Consider the following 5,000-nt stretch of genomic DNA (forward strand, 5'->3'; position numbering starts at 1 on the left):
ATGCAGAGCCATCAAACTACAGAAAATATATACAACTGTCCGTATACATGCTGAAAGAGTCAGCCCACAATGGGAACCACACGTCAGCCAGACACTCTGATCACGCACCACTCTCTGCTTCTAACAGGCGCACATACAATACGTAAGCACCAGCATGGAACAACATCCAGTGCATCCTCTCCGCCACATTACACAATCCACACTATCACAACCAGACCAGGAGGTCCATGCGGAAAATAGAATATCCCACCCTTTCGACATCCACCATTGCGCAGATAAGGCACCAACACCCACACATGTCCTATACAACGGTGCACCCAACATCACAATAGTACCTCCTGTCACAGCGCACAAACAATGACATGAGTCAAAGACACAGGTCTGACACAAGCATAGAATTGGAGCGCCGCCTCTAATAAGCCAAAGGTGCATCCTGACGTGACAAATCTGATCATGTCACAAGCATTCACTTACTATAATCACTATCAACGAACCTGCCGCCCCCGCCCCCCCCCCTACACCTTTCCTTACAACAACGTGTAACCGAACCTAACCTATGTTGTACCTTAACCTAACCTATGTTGTACCTTAACCTAACCTATGTTGTACCTTAACCTAACCTATGTTGTACCTTAACCTAACCCATGTTGTGCCTTAACCTAACCCATGTTGTGCCTTAACCTAACCCATGTTGTGCCTTAACCTAACCCATGTTGTGCCTTAACCTAACCCATGTTGTGCCTTAACCTAACCCATGTTGTGCCTTAACCTAACCCATGTTGTGCCTTAACCTAACCCATGTTGTGCCTTAACCTAACCCATGTTGTGCCTTAACCTAACCCATGTTGTGCCTTAACCTAACCCATGTTGTGCCTTAACCTAACCCATGTTGTGCCTTAACCTAACCCATGTTGTGCCTTAACCTAACCCATGTTGTGCCTTAACCTAACCCATGTTGTACCTTAACCTAACCCATGTTGTACCTTAACCTAACCCATGTTGTCCCCTAACCTAACCCATGTTGTCCCCTAACCTAACCCATGTTGTCCCCTAACCTAACCCATGTTGTCCCCTAACCTAACCCATGTTGTCCCCTAACCTAACCCATGTTGTCCCCTAACCTAACCCATGTTGTCCCCTAACCTAACCCATGTTGTGCCTTAACCTAACCCATGTTGTGCCTTAACCTAACCCATGTTGTGCCTTAACCTAACCCATGTTGTGCCTTAACCTAACCCATGTTGTGCCTTAACCTAACCCATGTTGTGCCTTAACCTAACCCATGTTGTGCCTTAACCTAACCCATGTTGTGCCTTAACCTAACCCATGTTGTGCCTTAACCTAACCCATGTTGTACCTTAACCTAACCCATGTTGTACCCTAACCTAACCCATGTTGTACCCTAACCTAACCCATGTTGTACCCTAACCTAACCCATGTTGTACCCTAACCTAACCCATGTTGTACCCTAACCTAACCCATGTTGTCCCCTAACCTAACCCATGTTGTCCCCTAACCTAACCCATGTTGTCCCCTAAGCTAACCCATGTTGTCCCCTAAGCTAACCCATGTTGTCCCCTAACCTAACCCATGTTGTCCCCTAAGCTAACCCATGTTGTCCCCTAACCTAACCCATGTTGTCCCCTAACCTAACCCATGTTGTCCCCTAACCTAACCCATGTTGTCCCCTAACCTAACCCATGTTGTCCCCTAACCTAACCCATGTTGTCCCCTAAGCTAACCCATGTTGTCCCCTAAGCTAACCCATGTTGTCCCCTAACCTAACCCATGTTGTCCCCTAACCTAACCCATGTTGTCCCCTAACCTAACCCATGTTGTCCCCTAACCTAACCCATGTTGTCCCCTAACCTAACCCATGTTGTCCCCTAACCTAACCCATGTTGTCCCCTAACCTAACCCATGTTGTCCCCTAACCTAACCCATGTTGTCCCCTAACCTAACCCATGTTGTCCCCTAACCTAACCCATGTTGTCCCCTAACCTAACCCATGTTGTGCCTTAACCTAACCCATGTTGTGCCTTAACCTAACCCATGTTGTGCCTTAACCTAACCCATGTTGTGCCTTAACCTAACCCATGTTGTGCCTTAATCTAACCCATGTTGTGCCTTAACCTAACCCATGTTGTACCCTAACCTAACCCATGTTGTGCCCTAACCTAACCCATGTTGTACCCTAACCTAACCCATGTTGTGCCTTAACCTAACCCATGTTGTGCCTTAACCTAACCCATGTTGTGCCTTAACCTAACCCATGTTGTGCCTTAACCTAACCCATGTTGTGCCTTAACCTAACCCATGTTGTGCCTTAACGTAACCCATGTTGTGCCTTAACGTAACCCATGTTGTGCCTTAACGTAACCCATGTTGTGCCTTAACGTAACCCATGTTGTGCCTTAACGTAACCCATGTTGTGCCTTAACGTAACCCATGTTGTGCCTTAACCTAACCCATGTTGTGCCTTAACCTAACCCATGTTGTGCCTTAACGTAACCCATGTTGTGCCTTAACGTAACCCACGTTGTCCGCTAACGTAACCCACGTTGTCGCCTAAACCTGCTCTGTAATTGTTATACGACTCGTTCAATTAGTGTAGTGTTGCCCACCCGCAACCCTCGCAATATAGTTCGCTACTCGCACTGCCCGCTCCCCTGTGTATCGCTTCATGTTAAACACCTTGCAAGTCTTGCTGACTTTCCACATGCTCCTGCTGTACACTGTAATGTGGATGGCAGCAGGACGTACATGCCGCCCCCCCCCCACACCTCCCCACGTCCCCACCTTGCCCCCTGCCTTCGCAAGCTGGTTGGTGAGAAGTTTGCATGTTCAATGCCCTTCGCATGCGACGTACGCAGGCTACGTTGTGGTGCGGCCTGTGTCAACTGTCCGCTGATGTCGTACGCGTAAACCACAATCTGTACTGCACATTCGTCCTTATGTACTGAATGATACATCGTGGCACATGTGTGACCGTACAACGACTGCGCCCAAAAACGGCGGACCATACAGTGCAAATATTGTGCACGCAGCTACGTGTCGTCTCCCTATGAGAGCTGGATTGCAGTGTGGTACGCCATAGAGACGTGTGGGAGGAACGGACGCCGTGGATGGCGATCAGCATGAGCTGTCTGTTGATGTATTCGGACCTAGTCGTCTCTCCTCACACACCGTGATAGCATGGTGCACCGCGTTCCATATCTGCGACATGCTACAGAGGCCGGTTGACAGTCGTTCGAGCAATGGACATCGCATACGTACGGGGGCCACCTTCCACGTATTGTCTAGGCGTGCACATTTTGTTGCGTGTATGTGGGCAGACGTAGTGTGGTGTGACACCTGACACAGGCATGCAATAATCGTGGAAGTTGCAAATGGCGATGGACGCATACGTTTTCTGGTGAAGTTACGCAAATGAACAAATGGTAACCCGTTGTGGTGCGGTTGTTCTCGCTAGGGGTGAATCGGTGATGGCGACGATAGGTTGAGGTACTAACCGGTTGTTCCAGCGATACCCACCATGCCGACGAAACTGAACGGCATCTGGGTGTGAAGCGATACGCGGCGGTGGCTGGGTGGGACCGTCCCCGGCCGGTGAGGGGGCGCCTCCCGGCGTGCTGGCCGCGCGGTGCGTGGGCGCACGCGCTACAGCCGGCTGGTGGGGGCGGCCAGTGGCAGGCGCGCCGGCCGACGGACGCGGCAGGCGTCGCAGCTGCGCGCCGGCGCACCCTGCGCGCGGCGCCGTGCGGCCAAAGTAGGTCCTCGCGGGCCCGGTGCGAAGCGCGGTGGACATCTTCAGTGTGCTGGTCCGATTGAGGACTGTGTGCGTTGAGGATGCGCCGCCGCCCGGCGCTCGGCGCCGCGACGCCGTCTGCTGCTCGGTCGCCCCAGCGGTTCTCGCTGGTGGTTTGTATCGCAGCTGTGCGGATGTGTTGGCGCGTGCGCTGTGCTGGGAGAGTTCGCTTCGGCACCCAAGTGGGGCTTTTGTCCTTCTGTGGCGCTGGCGTTGGAGCTGCCGGTCACCGTAGGTGGCGCGTGTTGTCTCCCGCCGGCAATGCCACGACAGCACGCTCCCGGGCCTCTGTCGGCAGCGGCAAGCTCAGTTGGGAGCACGGGTGGTCGCACCGAAAGCGTCTACTCGCCTAACTCCGGGCGATTGCGCCTCTCTCGAACCCGACCAAGTACTTGGGACGGCGCTGCGCGCCGCCGGGACCTGAGAGGGTTTCGAGGTGTATTGTGCAGGGGAGCTCAGCCTCCTCCTGTTTGCAGAATGATTGAGCGGACGCTTGCGTGTTCGCGCGGGCCCCCGGGACACACTCCCGGGCGGCCGGCTGCTCAGCTCTAGTTGACGCAGCTCCCTGGTTGATCCTGCCAGTAGTCATATGCTTGTCTCAAAGATTAAGCCATGCATGTCTCAGTACAAGCCGCATTAAGGTGAAACCGCGAATGGCTCATTAAATCAGTTATGGTTCCTTAGATCGTACCCACGTTACTTGGATAACTGTGGTAATTCTAGAGCTAATACATGCAAACAGAGTCCCGACCAGAGATGGAAGGGACGCTTTTATTAGATCAAAACCAATCGGTCGGCTCGTCCGGTCCGTTTGCCTTGGTGACTCTGAATAACTTTGGGCTGATCGCACGGTCCTCGTACCGGCGACGCATCTTTCAAATGTCTGCCTTATCAACTGTCGATGGTAGGTTCTGCGCCTACCATGGTTGTAACGGGTAACGGGGAATCAGGGTTCGATTCCGGAGAGGGAGCCTGAGAAACGGCTACCACATCCAAGGAAGGCAGCAGGCGCGCAAATTACCCACTCCCGGCACGGGGAGGTAGTGACGAAAAATAACGATACGGGACTCATCCGAGGCCCCGTAATCGGAATGAGTACACTTTAAATCCTTTAACGAGTATCTATTGGAGGGCAAGTCTGGTGCCAGCAGCCGCGGTAATTCCAGCTCCAATAGCGTATATTAAAGTTGTT

General features: G+C 52.4%; 1 non-coding gene across 1 annotated transcript in view; it reads left to right on the forward strand.

Annotated features, from left to right (window-relative positions):
- Positions 1-4,370: 4,370 nt before the first annotated feature.
- The window catches only part of LOC124771355, a 1,909-nt gene continuing 1,279 nt past the window's right edge, over positions 4,371-5,000 (forward strand). Inside the window, exon 1 of the ribosomal RNA XR_007013370.1 lies at positions 4,371-5,000. This exon is cut by the window's right edge and continues 1,279 nt beyond it. This is a non-coding gene — a ribosomal RNA (small subunit ribosomal RNA).

Source organism: Schistocerca piceifrons, unplaced genomic scaffold (genome assembly GCF_021461385.2).
Source record: "Schistocerca piceifrons isolate TAMUIC-IGC-003096 unplaced genomic scaffold, iqSchPice1.1 HiC_scaffold_936, whole genome shotgun sequence".
NCBI lineage: Eukaryota > Metazoa > Arthropoda > Insecta > Orthoptera > Acrididae > Schistocerca > Schistocerca piceifrons.